Source organism: Callospermophilus lateralis, unplaced genomic scaffold (assembly GCF_048772815.1).
Source record: "Callospermophilus lateralis isolate mCalLat2 unplaced genomic scaffold, mCalLat2.hap1 Scaffold_96, whole genome shotgun sequence".
NCBI lineage: Eukaryota > Metazoa > Chordata > Mammalia > Rodentia > Sciuridae > Callospermophilus > Callospermophilus lateralis.
The window spans coordinates 1,249,412-1,275,270 of record NW_027517776.1 but is presented as its reverse complement, the minus strand read 5'-3'; positions in this window follow the sequence as shown (position 1 = coordinate 1,275,270).

Genomic DNA, 25,859 nt, shown 5'->3' with positions numbered 1-25,859 from the left:
CAATCACATTTAATTCACAAAAATTGAATATTATCAATCAGCTAACTAAAAATAAAATGTGTATACTCACATCTCTGGCTTAAGGATGCATATTTAGAAAAGGGTTTAACCAAAAGGGTTTTAACCAAAAGGGTTTTAGCCAGAGAGGGATTTGAAAGGCTGCCTCTGGAGTGTGAATGAGACATGGAAGGACAGTTGCAGAACCGGAGTTTGCCATTGTTTCCCTGTTTATGCTTTTAATCAAGTTGGAGTTGTAAACTTTCATGCATGCCGAATGAAAAAAATCCCCCATTGACTTAAAAATAGTAAATAAAAGAGGAGTCTATTACAAATGACTAAAACCACAAATAGTATCACATTTAAAACATATGTGAAATACACTGATTTTTCCAGAGCAACACTCACAAATAGTAGCAATCTCAACAGTCCTGGAAGTACTCAATGACTTCTTACTAAATCTGTGGTATCTCCTTGCTGTTAAAAGATCAAATCATCTTTATACTCACACAAATATACTACCAGAGTTAAGGGGTTAACAAGACAGATATTCACAAGAGACCACATTATCATTAAAAATTCACTTTAACTGTGAGGAAAGGTTGAAAGAAAGAGCTTGTCCTTAGAAGGTGCCTTTGATGTAGCTGAGTAAATGAGTAACTGAGTCCCCAACCTTCCTAATTGATGCTTATGATAAAAGCAAATATTCTGAGGCCCTCCTCAGGGTCAGAGAGGATGTGGAAAATTAAATAATGGGTTTTAGCTTTTCCAAAAGCATAAAAAAAAAGATCAAACAGAAGCATATGTTCAAATCTATTTGTGAGCAGAGCTCTTCATGCTTTACAATGGCTAAGAGTTAATTGATGTGGCTTTGGTTTATTTTAAGGGTCTTTTCAACAATATTGTCATGCTATGAATAGAATGTACAATTGAGCATGTGAACATTCAATTCCAGAATTTATTTGAACTCTTATGAAGCTTTCTTTTCAGATATTTATGCTGATAGGCTAGTTTAAAAGTGAGTGGTCCTGGAAAAAAGTATGTCAAAGCATCATTTCAGTTCTGATTTCAGCTACTGACAGAACCACAAAGATATATTTTTTTTATATTGACTTTTAAAAAGATACTAAAATTTCAGTTTCCAAATGTCGCTTTGTGTTCAGCAAAAACCCAACACTTCCCAAAGCAATGTAATTTCCCTAGTTTGACTTTCTTTAAAAAATAATACACTTATTAATTGTTTCTCTGTTACCAGACTCTGTCTGAACAGTTATTTCAACCATTGATTTTCCTTCTTTTCAAAGGAAAGCCTTTGGCTCTTTCTCTGCACTAGTCACTGTTCATCTTGTCGGAATGGGGACTGGAGTCAGATTAAACCCCAGGACATCTGCACAGACCTGTGGAGATCAGAGCAGACACACCCACACAATGGCCCTAATCTCCTTCCAGCCAACACCACACACTGGGTTCCAGCCTCAGCCCCATCAGGGAAGGGATTAGTGAGTGCCTATTGCTGCTTGGGATGTGAATTGCATTCACCTAACAGGGGGCCAGGCTGAATCATCCTGTGGTCCTCAGATAAAGAATAAACAGATGGGTAGGCATAAAGGACCTCCTCATTCCTATTCTCCACATTCTAACCAATTATCATTACTGTTTATAGTTTCTCCTAATAAATGTTGTCAGGTTTCTGGGACATATTCATGAAGAATATGCAAACAATGAAATGCATATTTTCCCATTTAAGTTAGTTCATTTAAACTTCAGAGTTATGGATTAGATCTCATTTTACTTGTGACCTAATGAACAACTCTGGATAATATTAAGTAAGTTCAGATTCCTGTAAACTCCCCTTACTCCCAGAAAGATTCCCTTAAGCTTTCTGCTCACCTTTATAGCTATTTAAGGAACTGTCTCACAGACTGAACCCAGCATTTCACAATCTCTCTGCCTTCACCCAAAAGGTAAATTTTGCAGAGCAAGGTCACACAATCAGGTTGATTGACTCTAAAATCACAGGTATCTGCCCCTCAGTCAACAGACTACCTGGCTACTTCTTCCCAAGAAGATGAGGCTTCAGCTATCTTAGTTGACTTCTCTGCCATTTCAGTGTCAACCAAATAAACTATAAGAGATCACCTCCAGCTTTCCACTCTGCATTTACAAATCTGCCAGGTCGTGTGTGTGATCTTTGTCTCTTACCTCTGGAAACAAAGGAATACAAAGTTTCACTTGCTGAACTTGTGCTCCAAATCCCTCCCTTCTTGCACTTTCAAAGATTCAATCCATCCCTGTCTGCTGTTCTTTTTCTTCATTATTCATCTTCCTCTACCCGATAATGGTTCCCTTCCCACATGCAATGCCCCTCATCCCCAAACAAGCAAAGGAATGCACACAAAAGAAACAGTTAAAAACAAAGCAAACCAGAAAACCTTTTACTTGATCGCAGAAGTTTTTTTTTTTTTTTTTTTTTTTTTTTCTGTTCTGACCTCCCTATTTTGCTCCCTTCCTGGCAAACTTCTTATAAGAATAATTCGTGTTGACTATTTTTATTTTTTTCTTATTCCATCTGCATTTATTGCTATTGCTTTTTATAGTTTAATTTCAAAAGGAAGTAATTCACAAGTTTTGTATTTTCTTACCCCACGACAACCTTGATAAATTGCCATGGTTCAAATGCATGTGTACCTCAATATTCATAAGAGTTTTACTAAAGTGAATGCATTAAGAGGAGAGGACTGGAGAGGTATGAATGAGACCCTTGAGAATCAGCCCAAGCAAAGTATCCAGTACCTCTTGTCCTTCTACCTTTTTACACCTTATGGAAAATTGCATGTCCCCTTGAGGGTATGTGGAGTTGAAGGCATCAGTTTTGAAGCAGAGACCTGTACTTCACCAGATACCAAACCTGCTGGTACCATGACCTTGTAGTCCTCTGCCTCCAGAACTATGAGAAGATAATTTTCTGTTCCTTATAAATTACCCAGTGTCAGGTATTTTGTCATAGCAGTGCAAAGAAAGATTCACATCAATAATGTAATGAAGTTCTAGGGAGAAACTGCTGGTCTCTCCAAGGAATCCAGCATCTATTCCATTTTGCCTTATGGACTCCTAACTTTACACTGCTCTTGTTGATTTCATCAGTTGCCTAATCTAACAGATAGTAATATGTTCTCATCTTACTTGGCGTCATCCAATACTGTGGAATATTCTCTCCTAGAATCATACTCCTGTCTTAGGCTTGGCTCCCCACTCTTCTCATTGTCTTCCATTCTGGACTGGCCTTTTCCTGGTCCTTTTCCATCTTGCTTCTGTCCACTACATGACTGAGTACCTTGGACCAGACACCTTTCATCTCTATTACCCTTTCCTTGAAATTTGTCACATGACTTTAAACATGACCTATATCTTGCTGACTGCCAAGAGCTCTGAGTGTATGTCTTTGGCTTTAATGGCTCCCTGGTCTCTTGAATCATGTATCCAGCTGCGTGCTTGTCAGTCCCACTTGATTGCTGAATAAGAATTGGAAATGTTAAGGTGAACTGTATCTAAAGGACACCTCTGTCCCCCTGCTGGTCAGCACCTACATCTCCACAACTTCCCTGTCAACTCCTTCTCTGGCCATCTTCTATATCTCAGTAAAAATTTTCTCCCTTTACTCAGCTTTTCAAATTAAAAAACCTTGGAGAAGAGTCTTGATCTTCAACAGTACATACTAAAATATTTACATGAAAGTGAATGGTGAATCCTAAGTTGGAGATGAAGCCCTAAAGATACTTGGATACCTTAGCATACTGGCCAGTGGCAACCCTTTCCCTTTCTCATTTGCTGTTACCCTGAGGAATTTTCCCCAAAGGAAAGCTGTTCATTTTAAGTTACTGTTGGATTGAGAAGGTTGCATGTTCAGTCCTCATGTATGAGGAGAATGGCACTGAAATAGGCCTTTCCCTGGACATCACATCCCTACAAGAAGATCTTGCTGTTTAACAATGAAATCTTCTAAGATCATTTCTGATCTTTCTTGGTATAGGTCACATCTTGAGGGTTTTTTTTTTAAAATACATTTCAAGAATACAATGAGGAGTCAGCCTTGAAAAAGGGAAACACTTTTATAATAGGATTTTTTTTCTGTAGCTTTCAAATTTAGCTAAGCAGTTGTTTCCTACTGAATAATCAATGCTTGCAGAGCTCAAAGTAATAAAAATAAGCTGTTTTTAAATCATGTACAGACTTTCAGCAATTCTTCTCTCTCCCCCAGAACAAGAAAATGCTTTCTCTTTCCTTTCCAGGTAACTTTAAAACAGCTGAATAGGTTGAACTTAATGTGCTTTCTGAGATGCTGGTTTCTTGAATGAGAATTAGAAAATATTAAATCTCTGCTAAGAAAATGTTGAGACCAATCAGTCTTATAATGATTTTGCTTTTTAACTGAGCATATCCCTGCATACTGCAAAAACTACATTTAAATTGCCTATAGCTGCCATAAAAAGTAATGATGCAGTACACTTAATTACTGTTTAGTAGTGCTTTTTATTTGAGTATTTCAAAGTATTAGTAAAATGTTATATATCATATTTCGATGAAGGACTTAAAAATGGAGATTTGTTAAATGATAACTTCAAAACAAGGAGTCTGTTTTTCCTAAAAGTACAAAATTGCCATTAAAAGTATCTCTAGGTTTTGTCTTTTCCTTGTTTTTGGCTCAGTTACCACTTTTTAAAAGGTTAGCTATCATAGCAATTGCTCTTATCTCTAACCATTATAAAAAAGTCTCCAGCATAATCATCATAACAAAGTATTTTCCAAAAAATTTGCAGTTAGTTGCTTTGCATTTCCCACTTCTTTACTTACATGTATCATGGTGATAAATAGTACCAAGATATTCTTCATTTACATTATTTCTCATTTTGTTTACACATATGTATTTGTATTATCAATTTCAAAGAAAAAATTTTAAATTCCTCTTGCTTCCCAGGATCTGTGTTCTTATCTATTCCCTCCCACCATGACCCAGGGTCTGGCCATATTGATTTTGTTATTACTTGGTTTTGATGAGCTCTTAAATATTTGGGACATGTTTTCATGTCCCATATTTTCATTGCTGACCTGAGATTGCCATGTGGAAAATATCAAATCTGATGGATTTTGTTCTCAAACTTGAGAACAGACCGATAGTTAAGATGAACATAGATTTTATTGAAACATTACATAAATGGTATTATGCCAGTAATAAAAAGAACATTAACTTCTTTGTTCAATTTGATGAGGCCACGTATCCTAGAGAGATTGCTTAATTTAAATCCTGGCTCCACCTCTTAGCATATATGTGACTTCAGGAAAGTCATTTAAACTCTCTGAGCCTGGTTCTTCTTTAGTAATAGGGTGATAACAGTACTCACCAGGATTTTTATAGGGAATTAGGTGCGTTAATATTTTATAATGTTTAGAAAAGCATATAATGCACATAAGTTTATTTAAATATTTTTTGAATAAATAGAGAAGATTAGACGTGAGAGCTTTATAAGGACAAAACTTGGACTTCTATGAAATTTCAAGCACCTAGGTCAATTAAATAGAGTCAGACCTCAGGAGGCAGAGTGGAAGGTGAGGGCTTAAAAGAAATTTATTTTATTTGGGGAAGAAATTTCAGACTCAGAGGCAGAACAAGATGGCAGCTGAGCTCCCTCTACTCCAAGTGGAACAGCAATTCAGGCGCCAAACTACTTCACAAGACCTAAGGAAAGCAGATGAGAGACTGTGTCACCAGCTTTAAGGTAACAAAATGAAGAGAATATCGAAGAAGGCAGGCAGGATGGAGTTGCCTGTGAAATCCTCCCACAACCCAAGCAGAGAAAAGAAAGGAAAATGCCTCCATTTGTGGGGTGAGGGAGGGAGAATTAAGTTCAGTCCTTAGGCCTGAAACCCAGTACCAGGCCTTCCCCATGAGACCCAGGGATTGGAAGCCTTAGGCCCCTCCTGATGGGCTAGGATCCACATCAGAGACCAGGGAACTGAAGCCTGGCTGACGGTGACCCCCAGTCATGACCCCAGGGTGGGAGTCTCACAGCCACGGGGTTTTTTCTCTTGCCTTCTGTGGTAAGGCCCAGCACCCAATAGAAACTGAAAGCCCAGTACCCAGACCAGAGCTCACAGACAGGGCCACTAGATCAACTCTGCCATCAGGCAGTCACTTGCGCACTGGCAGGACAGACCAGAGTTTGGGCTGCATCATTCCAGCGACGGAGTGGTCCCTGGGCATGCCCTCCCTCATCCTGAGGTGGTACAAGCCCCTGTGGCTGTGAGACTCGGGCATGACCTAGGTTAGCATCAGCCTTGGTGGCCAAGGGACTGTTTGTTCCACCAATATCACAGCTTTGGGCAGTACCGTTGACTTCAGGCACACACGCAGAGATGGGGCTCTAGAACTGATATGAAACATGGCAGAGACCTGTGCTGTCATGGGAAATTCATGAGCCCAGTCAGCCAGCTGTGGTGTGAGCCTCCGCTTCCCCTTGACCCTGCACCAGTCCTTGCCACTGTGAGACTCAGATGTGACCCAACTTAAGAGTCAGCCCTAACAGCCATGGGACTGACTTCACCAGTACCACAATAACCCTGTGCAGCATGAGGTGGTGTGAGATTAAAGTTCTGGGCCCAGGGAGAGGTTTGGGGTGATAGACTACTTTTTCTGGATACTCTCCTGTTTCTTTCTAAATAATTTACCACAGATGTATTTGGGGCAAATCTGAGAATGCATTGCCCTCTCGTCCTGAATCAATGCCAGTGTCAGATGCCTGGCAAATCTGGACCTGGACACCATTCCGTGCTGCCATGGTGGAAGTGACTACAACCTCGGTGAAAAGAAACAGCACACTTAGAATTTCTGGTAAGACAGACACGGAAAAGTAGGAATAAGAAGACTGGAATACTACTAGTTGTCTTAGTCAGCTTTTTCACCACTGTGGTGAAAGGACCTGAGCCACAACAACTGAAGAGGAGGCAAACTTTATTTAGAGGTCTCAATCCACATACAGCGGACTTCAGTCCCCAGGCGGCTCTAGGTAAGACAGAATATCATGGCAAAAGAGTGCAGTAGAGGGAAGCAGCTCATATGATGAGCAGGAAACAGACAGGAAGAGAGAAAGGGGGCAGAGGGGGAGGGGGAGAGGGAAAGAGGGAGTGGTGGAGGAAAGACAGACTCGGGGTGGGGGAGCGAGTTCTATTGGGCTCACCAGATACAAATACATAGCCCAGAGCCACACACCCAATACCCACCTCCTCTCTCCACACTCCACCTACCTTCAGTTACCACTCAATTACTCCTATCAAGTGATTAATTCACTGATTGGGTTAAGGCTCTTTGTAACCAAATTATGTTTTCTCTGAACCTTTTTATATCATCTCATATGTGAGGTTTTAGGGGACACCTCACATCTAAACCATTACATCCCATCCCTGGCCCCCAAAGATCACACTCACCTGACAATGCAAAATACATTTAGTCCATTCCCAAGAGTCTTCATATTCTCAACAGTCTTCATACTCTCAAAGTTCATGTCCAAAGTCTTCTCTGAGGCTCAAGGCAATCTCACATTGTGAGCTCCTGTAAAACTAAGAGCAATTTACAAATATCCAACATATAAAGTTTCATTTACAAAAATAGGAGCATAGAAAGAAGGGATAGGACCAAAGCAAGACTGCAGTCCAGCTGGGCAAACATATTCTGTATTTCCGTGTCGGGCATCTGAAGCACACAGCATCATGATGTCCTCTCCAAAGGACTTTTGTAGCTTTGACCCTGTGGCCATATTGGTGGCAGCCCAAGTACCCTATCTGTTGACTTGTCTGCTGTATTCCTATAGTTTTCCTAGAACAATGTCCCATGTTACTGGTATTTCATAAACTCATGGGTCTCCACTGCAGTTTCGGCTTTCTTCTCATATTTCCACACTTTGCCCTCTCAAGAAGTGCCCACAGGGACTCTGACCCTGGGGCACTTTGCATGGCCTCTCAGACCTACCTTTGAAATCTTGGTGGAAGCTTCCATGACCCTTTAACTCCAAGATCCTGCAATCCTGCAGAACCAGCACCATGTGGTTGATGCCAAGATCCGTTGCCATCTTGAGCAATGGCCAAGTCTCCAGGGACCCTGACTGCAGCAGCCTCTGAGTGCCTGGGTAGCTAGGCATGTTGAAAACACTTCCTAAGCTCCCTTGTGCAAGAAGGGTGCCCCACTGGTCTCTTCTCAAAATAATTTTTACTTTTACTTTCTTGAGCTGGATGTGGCCCTGCCAGCTCCTGAGATGCACCCAAGAATCTTTTCTTTTCCCTCTGGGAAAAATACATTTAGTCCATTCCCAAAAGTCTGCAGGATTTCTTTAGTGTCAGTAATGTCTTTACTACTACAACTTCCTTAGCCTCAGTTTTACTCCCATCTTTCAAATCCAAGTTTTTCAAATCTTTCTGCTGTGCTTTCTGCTCCTGAATATCACAATAAACTTCACTAAAAACTGCCAGTGATACCCATGCCACTTTCTGAATTCTTTGCTGCCTATAAATTTCTTCTGCCAGATTAAGAAGTCCATCACTTTTAAAATCAGGTTCACAAAAAGTCTCAGGACATGGGCAAAATGCAGATAACTTCTCAGCTGGAACATAAGAGAAATGGCCTCTAGTCCAGTTACCAATAGTGTCCTCCTTTTCCTCTGAACCCTCTTGAGCCTCATCTTCATTGTACATGGTCCTATTGGTATTCTGGTCTTCTGCACTCCCACCAGAAGTGACCATTAAGATTTGCTTACAACAATTTAAAGCATTTGCAACTGGCACTTCCAAGCATCTCAAAATTCCTCCAACCAACTCGATAAAGCTCAAAAAGCTCCCGAACCACATGGTCAGGTTAGTTACAACAACAACCTGATTCTCCATACCAGTTTCTGTTTTAGTCAGCTTTTTTTTACTGCTGTGATTAATAGACCCAACCAGAAGAATTGCAGAGGATAAAAAGTTTATTTAAGGCTTCATGGTTTCAGAGGTCTTAGTCCATAGAAGACTGGCTACATTCTTCAGGGTTTGAGGTGAGGCAGAACATCATGGTGGAATAGTGTGACAGAGGGAACCAGCTCACATGATGGTTAGGAAGGAGAGAGAGAGAGAGAGAGAGAGAGAGAGAGAGAGAGAGAGAGTCACTCCACTCACTAGGTACAAATATATACTCCAAAACCATGCCCTTAATGCTCCATCTCCTCTAACTACACCCCACCTGCCTTTAGTTACCACTCAAATTGAATTAATCCATCAACTGATTAATTCACTGATTGGGTTAAGACTCTTGCAAAATAATAACTTCTTCTCTGAACCTTCTAGGCTTGTTTTATAAGTGAGCTTTGGGGTCACCTCATATCCAAACCATAATACTAGTCCTTTAACATCTATATGATGCCACACACCAAGAAGCACCAAGTTCTTTCAGGAGACCATGACCTCACCCAAAGTCAAAGAAAGGTTTCAGAAAAGACTAGGTACCAATCAGTATGGGAGAACCCTCAGAGAATTTAAAATGCTGTTTTAAGGAAACTCAAATCAGATTGAAGAAAACACAGATATATTTTAATATGCTAACAGAGAAATTTTTTCAAGAAATGGAAGCAATTTTTAAAAACTCAAACACAAATTCTTGTGCTGAAAATTGTACTACATGGAATTTAGTATGTGATGTGAGGCATTGCTACCAGGATAAATCAAATAGTAGAAAGAATTAGCTTAAAGACAGGCTGTTTCAATGTACACTGCTTTGTTGATTTCCTTCTTTAAATTCTGCCAATAATCTTATTAAATATTTTTGCAATGTTTCTAGTGAGAATTGGATCCTTTCCAGTCAAATGACACAGGAGCTCAGTAATTTTGCCTAATATAGGTCTTGTCTTGGAAGTGTCTGGAGAGATGTGGAGGAAGCAAACTAGGCAGAAGAAGATCAGAAGTTCTGATAAATAGGTGAATGAACAAAGTGACAGGTGGAAGTAATAAAAAGAGGATGAATATTTGCCACAGTCTGGCTGGGCACAAATCACGAGCCACTGAAGCAGGAACAAACTTTATTTCTGAACTCCACCAACACACTCCACACATGCTCCCGGGAAAAAATGCTGAACCACACCACTTGGCTCCTCCTGGGACACACTACTCCAACAGGAAATCTCTCCTCCGGAATTCCCTCCTACCGCACTTCCCCAACCAATGGGAACTCTCCTGGAGTCCCACAAGAGCTTCAAAGTAGCAGGCCTAGGCAGACAGCAGAGGTCTAATCCCCAATTGAATGCTAATTTTAACATAATCATTATCATCTCAATGGCTTGCTGGGGTCACCTTTCAACCAAAAATGCCATGCTTCCTTCCTACTTGGCTATGGCTCTCAGCAATTATTAAAACACTGTCACTTGGTGCTATAATTCTACAAAATAATCAAACTAGATTAGTGTGGTTCAGAAGGCCCAAGGAGAACTTCATTAAGACTATACAATTTTTAAAAATAGAAGATGTATTGAGATGCAACTTACACTAGAGGGGAGACTGAGGCTGTATCAACAATAAATAACTGCATGTCTCCAAATAACCTCAAAATTCACGATTTTTATTCAATTGAGGAATACCAAGGTAGTATGAAGAAAAGTAATCTCATGGCTCAGTTACGAAAGCATTGTTGCAGCCTGATGATGTATGTTCTGAATGTTGGCTCATCTCTGCTTTTTATAAATGGAAGAAAAGTACTCAAGAAGATTTTTAAGTGGATGCAGGTTGATATTTTCTAATCTCAAAATGTGAACTTCAAAATCTCATACTTTTTGAATGCCAATGAGATGCCACCAGCAGGATATTTCACACCTGACCTCATGACAATTCACAGTCAAAATGCAGGTGTGCAAAAGACACTTTAAAAATTATCCTCAAGTCACTGCATAAAATGTATATGAAACAATTAAGCTTTGTGTTCAGATTGAGTCCCATAACAAAGATATTTCATTCTGTATGTGCAATGACTTCAAAATATATACATGTTTTAAATCCAAAACTTGTAACACTTCTGATCCCAAAAATTTGGATAAGGGATACTCAGCCTGTACCAGTGAGTAGAGAAAAGGGGTGACATTAAGAAGAATAGCAGACAAGTTGGGTGGAGGATCCCTTTGTCTCTCAGTCTTGTAAAACCTCTTGACTGGATGAATTCACATTTAAATGGGCAACTCATGCAAATGACAAATTGACAAAACAAGTGAAAAGCTAACTATTAAACAGATAAAGATATGGTAAAATACTTCCATATCAATTTGAAAATACCCTAATTTTAATTTAGGACTTTCTCTTGGTTTCCCACTAGGCAATGTCCTAGGCACTAGACACAATATTAAATAAAACATCCCAAATCACTGACTTTGCAGTTTGTCTTCTCTGCACAGATTGGAAAATATAAAACCAAATCAGCCTTCTGATTTCTAAGTCCAGATTTTAGAATTTTCAGAAGATTCAAGCCATTTGTGTGATTTCTTACCCTGTGACTTTTCCTCGGATGCCACCCCCAATCTACTTCGATACTGTCCTTCACAATTCATATTTCTGTTTCTTATGCTAGAAACAGTCAAAACAGGTGTTCCAAGAGGCTTATTTGTTTCAATCTGGGGGAAAATGCCATCTAAGCAGAGATCTCCTCCATCACTATCTTTAAGTCCTCACCCCAAACCTGGTCATTCTCTCTTCTTTCACTATTTTTTCTTCTTGGAAATTCTAATGACAACTTAATAGGATATGCACTTATTTATCCTTATGTTTATTGTCAATGTTTCCTAAGCTAAGATGTATAGGAGCAGGAAGTGAAATGTGCTCTGGCTGTTTCTAATTTCATGGTGCCTACAAAACTACCAACTTAATCCAGAGGCTCAGTAGTACTTATACCTGGAGGAAAGAAGAAAAATCACATAGGAGAAAGTAAGATGATGGATTGCAAAAAATAAGCTTTTATTTTATCATGTCTGCACTGTGTGTGTGTTTGTATATGTTTGTGTTTTAGTGGGGATTTAATGTAGGGATGTTCTACTATGTGCTATACCCCTGGTCCTGCTTTATTAAAAAAAAAAGAAACTAAAAAACCAAAAATGCTATTTTAACTTCTAATTATTAATCAATACTTAGACCATATTTTAGAGACTGCTAATTTAGTTGAATGCTTGAATGCAATTACACTTAAAATACCAGTGACTCAGGAGGTTAAAGCAGAAGAATTCCAAGTTCAAGGCCAGCCTCAGAAACTTAAGGTGACCCTGTCTCAAGATAAAACAAAGTGCTGGGGATGTAGCTCAGCTGTAGAGCTTCACTTGGATCAATCATCTGTACAATAAAAGAATCAAAGACTGGTATTCTACGTAGCTTTAGAAACAAAAATTAGTGCTCAAAATTGATTATTGAACTAGAATATTATTCAGATAGGAAAACAGATACATAAACCTGAGAGGTCAGAGTTTTTCATAGCCTTGGCCATTCTTTTCAAGGTTCTTGACATATTTATTTATTGAGCAGACTTTTTTTATATACATTTATTAAAAAATAAATAAATAAACAAAATTTTCAATGCTCCCTGTACCTCATAATGAGATTTTGACACATACTTTAAAATACAGCAACACCTTATTAGCTACAGTGTAACAAAGTGGTATAGAAAAAAGATCTAGACAACACTGAAATCCTTCTTTCCACATTACTCTTTGGGGAAGTAAAAGGTGTTAAGAGGTGATGAATAATAACCACCAGATGAGTCACTTCCTGACATTGTTGTCTTGCATGATTTACTTGAATATAACCTTTCAGGTGACCTTTGCTTTTTTTTTTGTTTTTCCTTCCTAACTCCCCAAAGGAGAGGATATTTTCTACTGTGGTTGTTATATTTTATGTATCAGAGTTTAGGCATATTGACCAGAACTTTGCCTTCTACCATTTGCAAGGCTACAGGTAAAACAGATGTCCTTCAGTATCTGATGTAACACTTTGAGCTATAAACAGATACCTCTGAGCACCCATTCTTTTCAGATGCACCCTGCCATTACTTAAATATGAAGTAAGAGATGGTAGTTTTTCTCTTGATAGAGCCTAGTTCCCGTGAAAATCAGCAGTGAACGTGATAAACTGGCTATTACAAAATACAGGCTCCATCTTAACAGAAACACAAGCTACTTCTATACTGTTATTTATTGGGCAGACCAAGCATATAAACAATAGCACATCCCAAAATGTGCTTAGGAAACTTGCAGTGCTGCTACAGCATAGCAGACAGCTGAAAGATGCTAACAGGATTAAAGGGTTAAAAAAATAGGGCCAAATAGATAAGAGTTAAATTGAAAACCTTTCTGCCAAAGATATCTCGGGTATGCATAGGGGGTGGGCAGCTGCACAAATCCAGTGACCCAGATAGAAAGGAAAGGAGAACAGGGGGATGATTTCTCACTAATCTTAAGAGCACTGGGTGGGATTTAAGTGATGAGTATATATGAAACTGCAAAGCAAGCACATAAAATATAATTTGTTTCTATGCTGGGAAAGGGAGGGGACTGCAGGTGGGCACTGTGAAAATCTGTATCATGCAACGTAAGCCTGATGGAAATCATTTCAGAAAAGCGTATGATTGCTGCAACCAATTTGAAGTTGGAAGTAAAATATGATTAATCTGTGTCTGGGAGTTCCTGCCCTAGCTCCATCCCAGGTGGCATGCTTTCTTTTCCCAACCAGAGAGTCATGCAGAGCCTTTAGGGCAATATGTTGATAGAAATAGCATTCCAGAGCAAGATGTTGATAAAAATTACTATTTTCAAAAATTTGTAGCAGTTTTTAGGGTTGTTCCCTTGTAGAAAATGAAAGGTTATTTGCCTAGGACATTCTTGTCTGCTACCTTGAACACCCAGGATGACATCACCCCCTCACTGAGTCTCAGTCTTCACAGTTACTTCCTTATTTCTCTTTATTCTGAGGCTGAAGTTAATGATAAATGTTTCCATTGTATGGAAGAAGTTCTATGGCAATTGCAGAAGCGAAAAAGTAAACATTTCAAGGCTACATAGACATATACAGTTCTAGCCTCTGTTGGGTCATGTCTCTTTACATACCACAGACCCAAATCGTGTCATCAAGTCCCAAATCAAGGAGATAAATACCTAATGATGTAATAGGAGGCCTGGCAAAGTCACACAACCAAGTGAATAAATATATGAGGAGTGCTAGTCTTCAATACATCTGAAAAGATTGGGAGCTCCTTCCCTTCTTTGCCAGTGAATCTCCAGAAAGGGCTTTTTTTGTTCTTCATTGCATTTGGAAGCATAATGTAACTACCCCTGTGATCTTTATCAAGTAGAAGCAAGGCATACATGAGGGTGTCAAAAAAAAGGGGGAGGGTATTTATTTAGGTTTTCTCCACTTAATAGTTTTCTGGATCTTAGTATTTAAGAATCCTCTTTTGTCTTCTGCTTGTGCCTGCATTTTCATAGATCAAATTTGTCATTAGAATAAATAGACCAGTAAAAACAATCAAGAAAAACTCCCCTTCCATTGTTTAATTATTTAAACTGCAGCTGTCTGAACATCACCAAAGCTCAGGTTTCTAAGGAAGCCCTCATGCCATCACCCTCCAGCATCCTCCTTTCCTGTGTCTATCTTTGGGGTTTGGGATTTATGGCATCACTAGTGATGATTATTTCCAATGTTAGGGATCCATGCACACCTCTGGGATAGTATCACATTTTGTATGTGTTTCATCTACTTGTTTAATGCTCCCAAAGACACATACCATACCAGAGGCTGCCTCAAACCTCCCACAGCAGCCAATTGTAAGAGCAATACAGGTAAATCTGAACTATTTCTAAAAGAAACAGATAAGACATTTTTTGGTAAACTTGGCCTTCAAATTTTTTTCCATAGGTTAGAATGTAATGAATAATACCATGTTATAATCAGAATAAAGCAGAGAATAATTAGTACAATAAAGTCTTGGTTCAACTGCTGAGAGCCATAGCCAAGTAGGAATGACACATGGTATTTTGGGTTAAAAGGTGACCCTGCTCAGGGATTAGGGTGCCTCCGGGTTTAGGGTGGATCCTGCTGGGAATAGGGTGGCTCCAGATTTAGGATGGATCCTGCTGGGAATAGGGGGACTCCAGGATTAGGGCGGATCCTGATGGGATTAGGGCATATCCTGCTGCCTCAGGCACCCGCTCCTTTGGAGTTCCCGTTGAGTTCTCCAGGGGTTCTGAGAGAATTGGTACGCAGAGCCTGCAGAGCCCGGTGGAGGGAGTGTATTCCCAGGTAGTGTGTGTAGAGTGTTGGTGAGAGTTCAGGAATAAAAAGTTGCTGTTTGAATCTGCAAGGTTTTTGTGGTGGCTCGGTTATTTTGTGCCCAGCCAGACTGCAGCATTCAACCACTTTGGATTGCTCAAAATGATTGCATTTCATCATGTTGATAACAGAATCATGTGTAAACCCCCTCATTGATAAGACAGTTTACTTTCATGGGAAAAAAATGCATGTCTTTTTCTTGATATTTTCTCATTCTTTCACTCCTAGATGATTACATCTTCACAGACTGGAACTTAGGAATCAAAGTGCCTTATGTATTTATCCTTGACCCACCTATATCAAGATTCATCTGACTGGTACAGAACTGCAAATGCCATGGGGGTCAAATGGAAATTTCTTTTGGTCACAGAGAGAAAATAGCTGTTATCTGACACAGAACTAGATTGTTCCAGTTTAGAAAAATCTGTGCTTCTCAGCTATTTTTACTATTGACAGGGTATGGTTAGCAGTCATTCCCCATTTAACACCTAAGCCACTACTTATCTAAATGAGTCACCATGTGGAAAAATGACAGAGCATTCCGGATGCATTATTCAGAACTCTCCCCGCTGCAAGTGATAGAAAATCAACTTAAAAGTATCTTAAGGAAGAAATGGCCTTTATCGACTCACAAAACAAAAAGTAAAGCCAGATCTGACTTCAAGCACAACAAAAAGTAAAGCCAGATCTGACTTCAAGCACGTTGGATGCAGAGGTTCCAAGGATCTCATCAGGAAGTATGCTTTTTATCTCAGGGGTCTGTTTTCATCTGTGGTGCCTTATTCCTCAGCCACAGCGAAGCAACAAGGTACCTGCCAGCAGGTTCCTGTTTGCTCATTTTTTTATCAGCCACTTTAGGAGAAAGAAAATGTTTCTTTCTTGTGAAATAGATTCAACTTAAGCCCTAGAAATGCAACCTGTTTGTGAGGATCAGTTTGCCATGAGTTGCAGGGCATCTTTGAACTTACATTGAATTGGCCAAATATATTTCACCTCTTGACAGGATGTTGCTGTGACCCACAGCAAAGGGAACAGAGAAAGTGAGAAAACATACTTCTCAAAAGAAAAAGCAGTTTTTTTTAAAAAAAAATACAGTATTCCACCAAATCTAAACCAATGGCAACAAACTATAACAAGCCCACTTTCTGCAGGTTTATCTACAATAAAGTTAATCCCCTTTTCTGCACTAGGAAAAAGTGATTGATAGTTCCCTCATTTTATGAACTTGCACAGGCTTCAGTAACTAATATTCCAAAGGTCAAGAGTGTTAAAGGATTCAACAAAACCAGTCCAATTAGCAAATTTGTCTGTAACACCAATATATTGATTAGAGATATTTGTCAATGGTTTTAGGCATGTTAAGTGAATAGCCTAATAGGAAACCATGCAATGTTTCAAATAAATTATTTGCAAAGTTAAGTTGCAAAATATAAAAAATAGCATACGTATTTTTACTTGCACCTGAAAATGTATTAAATTTATTTTCCTTAACAGCTTTGTACAAAGACAGAGATAGTTATTGTTTCTCTTTCCTGATGCCTATTACAATATATATCTTTTGAAAGTAGTTTTTAGAGACATGTTGACATGTTGAGTTTCATTAATATCAGAACCTAATTCTAGTAAGAAAAATAAATATAAAAATCCCAAATATATCATATTAAAAAAAAACCATTCTACAAGTAAAAATTGAAGGTTGTACTTATTGCTGATTTTAAGGTACTTATTAGAATTCTCATCATTATTAATCACCAGTGACTTTTGCTTAGGGTTTACACAGATGAAATGCCACTAAATTAAATGATAGTACAATCCTATTGATAAAATTTTATATATAGTACTTATGTTCAATCTACAAAAAACAAATGATAGGAGATATAGAACAATTATTTAAAATGGTTAAATTAATCAAAGTTCAAATACTCAGATTTATTTATGAAAAACAATAAAGAATTCTTGAAAAATATAAACTAAGACTATACAACATTTTAACCTTGACATAGTTCATTGTATCTACATTTAAAAAAAATTTCATTTGTGCTTCTTGAAGGGAAACATATCTGTACTTGTTCTTTTGATCACAATTACCCTTTAGCTTAAAAAATATAAGTCAAATTATTTTATATAAAATGCTATATAATTCATCAAATATTAAATCTCATGTGACACACATTCTTGTTTAATTTAAAGATCAATTAAGTATAACAATAATTTTTTTACATTTTCACATGGAAGATTTTGTAACTTCTGTGATTATGCTAAATTTTGACCCATGATGACTATATTATATCAACTATTTTAAAAATTTTAATTAAAAATCTTGAAAAAAGATTGCCTAAGGAAACTCTGAGTCTTATAAAGATAAATCAGTTTGGGCACTTTTGTACTGTTTTTAGCATGAAAGTCAAGGGAGAATAAGACAGAAAATATCAACTCCATATATATATATATATATATATATATATATATATATATATAAATTACAACACATCTTAGGAACCATATATAAATGTTTTGAATACAGGTATTCATCATTGTTCTTCAAAGGATTTCATTTAAATATACTTACAAAATTGAAAAATACATATGTACGTATACATGTGTGTACATGCATTTATATGTACATATTCCACGAGAAAACTAAGAATCTGTGTGATTTTTGAGACTATTAGGTTTGACACATTTGAACAAATATTATATTTACTTTGTTTTGTGTCAAACAAGGTAAATATAATATACAAAACCAAGGACACAGTATGCTTTTTGGTGAAAACAAAATTATACATACAAAAGGAATGGACTGGAAAATTGATAAGCAACATTTACCCCCCCCCCCCCGGGGTCGGGTAGGCAAAGGCTTATAAAACTCTTGATCCTACACATCAGCCCTATATTCAGTCAAATCACTTCAATAAACCCTTCCACAACAAGGTATCAAATGAAACTCCTACTTTCTTAGTGTTTAGACTAAATCCCAAAAATGAGAATAAAATTGTCAAATGCCTCACATTCATAAAAGAAGCTAAAGCAAAGACAGTTCCAAAGCCCAACTGCTGGAAGTGGTCCATTAGCTACGAGCAGGTTGTCTTTAGACAGATTGTTCTTGAAGATGGATGTCAGTAGGTAGAACATATTTAGAGAAGCTACTGTTGATCTTGAGTCATAAAAGATACCCAGGTTACACCTGAAATGCCAAGTTAGGGTTAGTGGGATTCAACAAGCCCCTGGCGGCCTTAAAGGCTCATAGATGATTCCAGAATGCAGCCAACTCAGAAACACTACCAGTGCTTCACTCTTGCTTTCTCAAGTAAAAAAAAAAAAAAAGGCTTAGGGAAGATTGAGAAAGACCACTAGTGTGTTAGAGAGTTCAGGGTTGAGAGGAATTAGTACTGAAGAACCCTTGAAAAATGTTCAAAGGACGGAGTCCGGGAGTGCAACCCATAAAAAATCCAACTTTTTTTCCTTAACCTGTCACTACAGGTCCAACTACAGAAAGACAAAAAAACGACTATTGGTTAGCAGAAGCTGGGTGTTAGGTGGGATGAAAAAGAAGAAATGAACTACGCTCTTCTTCCTAATTAGCTTTCAATGAGGCCATACCTTTGAAGAAAGAGAAGATTGGAATCAAAAGAAAAGTATTGACAATGGACCTCCTTGGAATACGACAAATGGGACTCACTTGATCTGCTGAAGTTTTGACACAAAGGCTAGATGCTTTCAATGGAGCTTGTAGGAAAAGAGTGCAATAGAAACAAGTTAAACTTTTCTTGTATAAAAATAGTTTATTGGTGCATCATAATTATACAAAACAATGGGGTTCATTGTGCCACATTCCATGTGTAATGGACTAAAACCATTACCTTTGAGAATTTCATTTCAAATGAGAATTCAATAACTGTTTTTTCCCAGGATTAAGTTTTGACCTTCCTTTCAATAATTATGACACTTAAATCTTAAATTCCTATGTATCAGACAACTGTAAGACTAAATGCTAAATTTATAGGAGACAAATTTGATTACATTTACATGTGTACATGGCTTGTCTACCATTGTGATATGAATTCCTTGCATATAAAAGAATTATAAGGTCATAATTATTACTACTGATTTTTTGTTGTAGTGTTCATTATTACAAATTATTATTATTTGTCTCATATCACTCATGCATGGCACTCATAAGTGTTCCAAAAAATTTATTAAGTGGTTAGATAAATAAAGAAAAATGTAAGTATTAATTAAGGTTAGATTCCCTGGCACTGTGGAAATAACCACATATTTATTACTAAACAGTAGAGCTTATACTTTGTAGTCTATGTATTTTTGCTAATCAAAAGTACCAAGGCCTAATTTCTATTTCTTCACTCTAGTGAAGAATGGCTTTTTTATGTTTCCTATTCTAATCTATTTTTTTTCCCAATCTTTAAACTACAAACAGTCACACATACTCTCAAACATATATTCTTACACATTATAGGCTGCAAGGAGAAGTAAAACTAAAAGACAAAAGGAACAAACAAAACCTTCACCTAGGAGGAGCCTGATGAAATAATTCAAGCTGTGAGAAACTTTGGCAAGCTGTGCAGAAGGACTGTGAGGTATCTTTTCTTCCTCTGTACTTTTCTTGAGAACTGACCTTCCTCCACATTTCTCCCCTTGACTTAACCTCCTCAGGCAGTGAAGCAAGGGTGAGTTTCCTGCTCCTCTGTGAATAGCTTGCTATGCTAGGGAAGAGGGATTAGGATGTGGCCTTTCCATAGTCCACACTGCTAATGGGTAAATCTGTCTAATCCTGGGATTTCTTATATGAAAAATTCTCCCTAGCTGCTGATAGAACCTATGTTTTCCAAAACAAATCATATTAGAAATGGATGTGGTAATTTGGTTCCAATTTCTTACTCTTGAATCTATTCTTAGTCAAGTCATGAGAGAGGTTATTTGTTGTGTTTCTTTCAAAAATCTCAATAATAATCTTTGTTTTTCTCCTCAGTGATTAGGTTAGATCTTGAAAGTACATTCCTGAAAATTTTTGTTTGTTTTCTCATATTTACCTTCTCTCAGCATTACTTTTACCATTGATTATTATTAACATGTTATTTATTACAATGAAAATAAAGCCCTTGATCCCAATCTCTTCTAATATCTAGGCTTTTGTTCAATTTGTGCTGTAAAACAATAAAATCAAATTTATCTTTCCAAAAGACAAATCTTTTTATCTTACATTTTGATGAAAAATCTATTGGTATTAGTTGCCTTTAGGGAAAAAAAAAACAAAAACAAACAAACAAAAAAAAAACTGGCTTTTCAGATCCTTCCAAGCTGAATTCACCCAGCTTCCCAGGGTTTCGCCCTTCCTCATCCTCTCTGCATTGACCAAATGTGCCTGACAAAGTACAATGTGCCCACTTTATCTCCCACAATTTTTCTACATTTTCATCTTTTGTTATATTAATCATACACTTCAAAAACTTCCTGTTCTTTAAACAAATGCTCATTTGTATTAATCGGCTTTCCATCAATGGGACAAATACCTAAGACAAAGAACATAAAGGTATAAAAATGTATTGTGGCTCATAGTTTCAGAGATTTCCATCTTTCAGTTCATGGTTGACTGGCTCCATTGATTTTGGCTTGTGGTGAGGCAGAACAGTGTGGTGCAAGTGTGTGGTGAAAGAGAGCTGCTCATCTGTAAGGAGAGAGGGAGGGTGTTGGGGTGGGGAGAGAGAGAGAGAGAGAGAGAGAGAGAGAGAGAGAGAGAGAGAGAGAGATTCCAGAGATAAGAAATACCAAGGGCATTGCAGGGTATGCCCACAGTGATCAATTTCCCAAAACTAGGTCCCATCTCCTGAGTTTTCTGCCAGGTCACATTATTGTCATTAAATTATTAATCCATCAAACAATGAATCCATTGATGAGGCTAGTTTCCATGATCCAATCAATTTACAAAAGCTGCACCTGTGAACATTGCTGCAGGGAACCAAGGCTTCTACACACAAAGTTTGTAGAAAATTTCAGATTTAAAACATAACACCACTCGAAAAAGCTCACCCAAATTGGAATAAGTTGTTGTGATGGTTAATTTTATGTTTCCACTTTGGAAGTGTGAAGTTCCTGGTTATTAAATCAGACACTAATCTATGTATTGCTCTGAAGAGTTTTTTTTTTAAGATATGTTTCTCATCTATAATCCATTGACTTTAAGGGAAAGAGATTCCCCTCCATGATTTTAGTGTTGAAGTTAAGAGCAAAAATGTAGATTGCCTGGAGAGGAAGAAATTTTACCTGAAACTATAGAATCAACTCCTGCTGGAGTTTCTAGTTCCCTGAAGTCCTATTTATTTCAGGTTCACTAGGTCCCATTATCACATAAAGCAATCCTTTATTCCCCTCTGCATCATTATCTGTCCCTCTCTTAGTCATTCTCTGTGTATATATGGATACTTCAAGACACCTGCATGAAAGTATACAGTCATGTGATGTGTAACAATGATTCAGTCAATGATGGAAAACATGCATGGCCAAAGTCCCATAAGATCACATCATCTAATGACACTGTAGCCATGTTAGTTTGTGTTAGCAGACCTTGTGTGGTTTGTACAATAACAAAATCACTACCAGGACGTTTCTCATAACATATTCCTTTCCTTAAGTGACTCATTCCTCTTTCTCTCTCCACATACACATCCTGTTGGTGTGTTTCTGTGGAAACTCTTACGAATATAACTGGTTCTTCTCTATGTTTTCCTAAAATGTTTCCTGCTCCTCAGGTGCATCAGCCTTATTCCTGCCCAAATGTTGATATCCTCTTGTTCTTTAATCTTATTATGTATGGCAATTTGGTATACTCTGACAATGTTTTAAATCTAGAAGATGAGCAATGAGTACTGCATTGAAGAAAAAGGCAAAAACCATTCAGAGATTTTATCTCAGTTTTTCACATTAGTTCATTTCCATGCATTAGTGTACTGTATATTTCAAAAATTTAGGATTTCTTTTTCATTAACATTACTCTTTACAAAGGGGAATAATGGTGTCTCTGTCATCTGTCAGTGAGAGCAACAAAGGCTTCCTGTTTGGGGAGGACACAGGTCATGAATGATAGTCCACATGCACCTTCATGATATAGGACCCAGTTTACCCAATGGTGAGAAATTACACTTTCAAAATGTGGAGCAGTGTCACTCATCCTCTAGTTAATGTGCATGAATCAGCTTATATACATATGTGATTAATGCTAAGATTAATTAATTTCTTAAAAAAAGGCTATTATAACAAAAGTGAGATTTTGATTCTGCGCAAAATTTATAGTTACTTCAACAAACAGTGAATTGGGTCCCAGACAGGGTACCATAGAGAATCTTTGTTTTTCTGCATATTATGAAACTCCCTTGGATTTTTCTTTTATCAGAAGAGGGTTGAGCATTTCCACAGAAATAAATTCCATCACATTTTGGTTGAAAAAGAAGGATAAAGTTTTGAAAACTACAGTTGTTTAAATGTATGAATTTTTATCATTTTCACACAATTCAATTTTAGATATTCTGTAAAAGTCATGTTTTCATTTACTCCTTTACAAACAATATTTTCTTAGCCATTGTAACAAGATAAGAATCTACTCAAGTATGAGGATCTGACAAATAGATGGTGATCTCCTGAGCTTTTCCTAATATTGATTAAAAAAAATTGTCTCAACTTTAGGAAAGTATCTTAATGCTCATTCCAATGCAGTTAGAGAAAGAAACTGTCAAAAGTAGATTTTCTGAGTCAATATCAAATGAAAGACAAATTATTTAGATTTTTTCTTTCTTTTATAAAAGTATCTTATGCATGCAAAACTACTTCGTTCATCTTAAAGTGTTTTTTCCCTTAAAGAAATAATGATCATCTTAATAATATTATTAATATTAAATTAAAAGTAGACACTGAAATAGAGCAGTATTTAATGGGATTGTAGTCAGCATTCCCTTATTATCTCCTCCCACTCTGATCTTTGACTTGTGTTTAATATATGTTTCCATTAGAGAAAAGAAAAATCTTAAGCACATGGGTGAGCCAATACAAAGGTAGAACTGTGCTTCTTATTTAGACTTTTCTGTTGAATAATAATCTTGAAATGCTTAACAAGGCAGGGATTTGTGTCTTAAAATGAAAGTAATATTTTATATTAGACAAGTTCTCATCCTTCTTATTTATTTTCTGTCCCTGAACATTCTCAGGGATGGCTGCTTCTTCTTTCATGACCACATAACAACATTGACCATTTAGCTCTCCTGGTGGAACAGCCAAACCTTGAACATAAGGACAATCCAATCAGTCCAGGAAATCTCTGACTTTATTTGCCCCCCCTTTTTGACAAAACATCCCAGTTTTCTAAGTATGTGAGCACAGAATTCATTGTCTCTTCCTCTAAAAAGCCATTTGTTTTCAGCCTCAAGACGATCTTATTCTCTTGGGGGAAAGCAGCCATTAGTATTAGAGAAAACAGTTTGTAGAAATGTGTGATACCCAGCTTTGGATACCATAAGAAAATACCTGAGATAATGAAACTATAAAGAGATAAGGTTCACATTGGAGGTTTCAGGCCAAGATCCATTGGCACTGTTGCGCTGTCCCTGTGGCAAGAAAGACTGTCTTGGCACAGGAGTGTAAAAATTGTGGAGGAAAAACTCCTCACTTCATGGCTTGGGAACCAAAGAGAAAGAGGAGGAGGCAGGGGTCCCTCTGTCCTCTTCAAACTCACACCCTCAGTGACCTAAGACCTCATAGTAGACCCTAGGACTTACAGGCCAGACCACCTCCCAATAGCACCACACTGAGGACCAAGCCTTCACCACATGGACATTTGGAGTCACTTAACTTCCAAACTATAGCATAGTTCATCTGTTATAACCCATATTCTCACAATATCAAATATAATAAAAAATTGTTCATTTAATATTTGCTTTGAAAATTATTGAGGAATTTATTTGTGAGAGATCAAGAAATGCCATTCCAAACTATGGAAGGTTACTGAGCTGAAGACTAGAAGCAGCACATACAGAGACTCTTTCTGGCCTCCCTTGGTTTTCCTAAAAGCAGGAACTGTATAGACAACAGGTATGATGACCCCTCTCTACCAGGAAGGACAAATATTAGAGGCTCATGAAGACAATGTTAGAGGCTCATGGCCTGGCAATGACACCAAAGACCCATTTATTGCTTTCCCTCCAGTTGCAGACTCTCTTGTGACTATTCTAAAAAAATATACTGCTCTTTATTGAAGATAATATGTAAATGAAAATTAAATTCACCACTGAGGACTATTCATTCTCTCTCCTGTATATGTATATGTGAAATATACATGTTTATAAGCTTTTCTTTATTTTCTCTTGTTATTCTATATTCTTAATGAAACAGATTCCAAGGATTATACTTAGACCGTATATATTCAATAAATTTAAACCCCTATCATGTCCAGTAGGATGACAAGCTTTGCAGAAAAGAAACATTTTCATCTACTATTTAAAACCATTGTGAACGCATAAAAATATTCTCTCATTGATTATGTAAAAGCTATTGCTTTTATTTATTTATTTATTTTAGTTGTAGGTGGACACAAAATGCCTTTATTTTGTTTATTTATTTTTATGTGGTGCTTAGGATCGAACCCAGCACTTCACACATGCTAAGCAAGTGCTATACCACTGAACAACCTCAGCCCTAAAATACTATTATTTACAATTATGTTATCGACATTCTAAATATGAAGACTGAGGTTGGAAGAGATTATGTGGTTTTCCTAAGGTTATGGAAGTAATAAGAGCCAAAACAATTCTGTAATGCAAATTCATATAATTACAAAACACCCACACGTTGCCTTCCAACAATGCCAAATTACCTTAAAAACCTTGTGTGTTTGTACTGGAGAATATATAACACGAGGTGAGGAGTATGTCTGAGAGAGACAGAATGTAATCATTACTGCAATGTTTATATAATAGCCAAGTTATTATTTTTAATTAAGAGGGTCAAGATTCTGGCAGCATATTTGGCATATGTATTTTTATCCTAACACGTAAATTTTCTGCTCAGCCCCTCTGTCAGTCCACAAAGTAAGATAAGATAAACTAGCCAAGTAAAATCTATAATCAATGACAATATACCTATGTGATTTATGCCACAAGATTTTAAAACTTTATGTGGCTCCAAAACTTTAGATCTTCATTGACTGAAAAAAATAAACCAAAAGCATAATTTAAAAACAAAAATTTCAAAAGTAATTATCAATATCAACCTTCTTTTTTCAACAGTAATGAAAAAAGGAAAGGGCTTCTTGATGTTCTACATTTGTTTGTGCCTGGAGATTAATTTTAGAAAAAAAGAGGCAGTCATTTTTCAAATGTTAGCAGATAATGAGAAAGCGATAGCTTGTACAAATACTGCTGTATGATTTTTAATTTGATTATGCATTCTATTGCAGGTACTCATTGATCATGGTAGCATTTTCATTATTGTTATTT